This window comes from Gadus macrocephalus, chromosome 1, assembly GCF_031168955.1.
Source record: "Gadus macrocephalus chromosome 1, ASM3116895v1".
Classification (NCBI taxonomy): domain Eukaryota; kingdom Metazoa; phylum Chordata; class Actinopteri; order Gadiformes; family Gadidae; genus Gadus; species Gadus macrocephalus.
In genome coordinates this window covers 25,501,111-25,503,742 of record NC_082382.1, presented here as the reverse complement: position 1 = coordinate 25,503,742, position 2,632 = coordinate 25,501,111, and positions in this window count along the sequence as shown.

Genomic DNA, 2,632 nt, shown 5'->3' with positions numbered 1-2,632 from the left:
ACGAGCTTATAATCATAAAACCACGTTAATTTATGGCTTAATCGTGGCCTTCAGAAACAGCGCTATATTTGATAAACAAATGAATGTGCTATTCACTATTTAATCAGTTGACCTGTTCATGGACACCACAGGTAGACTGTGGACAAAGGGATTGAACCCGCAGCCTTTCGGCTGAGAGTCAAACAAACCTAACTTACCCTTCAGGTCCCCATTGATGCAACTTAATAATGGCCGAGGGTGGTGGTGGAGGTGTTGGAGGTGGTGGGGGTGGGGGTGGTGGTGGAGGTGGTGGTGCTGGTGGTGGTGCTGGAGCTAGTGGTGGTAGTGGTGGTGCTGGAGGTAGTAGTGGTGGTGGTGGTGGTGGTGGTGCTGGTGCTGGTGGTGGTGGTGGTGGTGGTGGTGGGGGTGGTGGGGGTGGGGGTGTCTCACCAGGCTCATATTGCCTCACCTGGTCCCTGTTTACCTCAGATGGTGGGATTAGGGCGCAGCTTGTGTGAAGACATCCACCCTAATCCAGCCCCAGCCCCAGGTACCCAGACACAGGCCTCCCCGGGGCCCCCCAGGGATGGTCGGGCACAGGCATACTGGGGGGTGGGGGGGGGGGTTCGTCGAGATGGTTTGATCCGATGCAATATTTTGACAACTGTGCAAGGCGTTATCTTCTTTGTGCGTCTGAATAACAGGTGGGCCGGGCCCGGAATCAGGGGGGCCGGACATCACGGGGGGAGTCTTTGTCTTTGTGTGTGTCTGTGTTCAGTGTGGAAGGGACCAATCAGCTGGCCTCAGCCGCTGTCATGTGACCCGTGCAGCCCCAGTTGTGGACCGGGTCTGGGATGATACGTTAAAGTTTTAAACGGTCATTTTATTATTGCAGCCCAGATGGGATTTACAGAAATCTTTGGGAAAATTGTCTGTATTTTTCAGAAAAAATACAGGTTTGTCGAAGAGACCCCTCTATAGATGAAAACTTGTAAAATTGTTTTGGCAAAATACATGTACAATTAATTAAGAGCTAATTGATAGTCAATTGATTTCCCGCAGCGCTGAATGTCCTTTGATAGCTTTACACTTTCAGTTATAATTTAAAAGTTTGGGCTGCGGTAAACATCGTCAACTTCCTCTTCATCTTTTTCTCCTCAGACTCCGCCCACAACTCCCCTAACTAAATAGGCGAGTGGAGGAGGACATTTTTTATTTATGCAATATGCAGACAATTAAGTCCTTCTCATTAGTGATATAATGAGATCGTAATTAGCAGTAGTAATTATTAATTGTATTTAATACATTTCTTCTTGCTTATTGACTTATCAAAGCAATTTCATCTGGCAATTAACAGTCTCATAGTTTTTCATAGTTTAGTCTTAAGTCGTTTTATCAGTTTATTTATTTACTTTTGTGACGCCATTTATGTATCAATATCACAACATATCGTATTGATACGCGCCGACTCAACCGGCAGCTGTTTAACGCTCGGGAGTCACAAGGACTGCGGATAAAAGCGTCTGCTCAGCGACGAAAACACGGAAACGCACATTTGGACAAAAGTCTGTCTCCACGGCGACGCCGCAACACAAATAAAGTAAATCACGCACAGAGTGATTAAATATCATTCATTCATTAAAAAAGAAAAAAAAAAAGTAAAGAGAAAACACGGAGACGCAAACAAAGCCTCCGTCAAACGGGAGGGGGCTGCATGTAAAATACGGCCCAACCAGGTGCGGGGGTTAGGCTGAATGTGTTCCCCCTGTCAGGCGCTGCGTGGCCCAGCAGGCCGCCGGCGAGGAGCAGTGAAGTGAAGCAGTGCTCCGTCCACAGGGAGCGGCGTGTCCGTCCGCGTGCCGGCGGCCGCCGTTCCCGCTCCACGCTCTCATCTCTCCCTGCGCTCTGATTTTCTTGGCGTAATGGCCTGACGGGGAGAGGGAGAGTCGTGCTCTTTGATGTAAACACCCCGGCTGCCTTTCCTCCAAAGGATCTGTGTGATAAGATCATACGATACATGACACGTTTTCGTTCACTTTCTAGTGTTTGATTTGCTAAGCGAGGGGGCTTTTGGAACAAAAGGGTAACACAGGTTTTTCTTTCTACCTGAGAGATTATCGGTTTGATTCCGGTGTGCGTCGCGCAGCGTGGTAACCGTGGACGTTTGACTCAACGTTTGCCTTTCTGCGACTTGAAGCGGGGAGATAGAGTTGCAGACAAAAGTTGACGGACAGCTCTTGAGACGCTCGCTGGCTCTCCGCTGTCGGCTCTCGGCAGATTCCAGCAGAGCTCTCGCCAACACTCCACATCTGAATTAGTTTTTGCACTCTGTTCAGATATATCCCAAGTAATATAAACAGAGTGCTAAATAATTGCTCAATACAAATTAAACTAAACTGTATTGTTCTGTTGAGGAGTGGTAGTGGTGGGGGGGGGGGGGTTGGGTGCAGATTTAATTTTTGTGTGACTTCTATCTTAAAAACCAATCCCATTTGATCCGATTATTACAACCACAGCGTATCGACTTATCATTGGTCTAATGAGTTGTGGATCTTTTCATACAAACTAATCACATTTCTAATCAATTCCCCCCCCAGGAAGGAGGCGGCGGCGGTGGGCGGCGAGGATCAGGGCGTCGGCGGCGCGGGGAGTT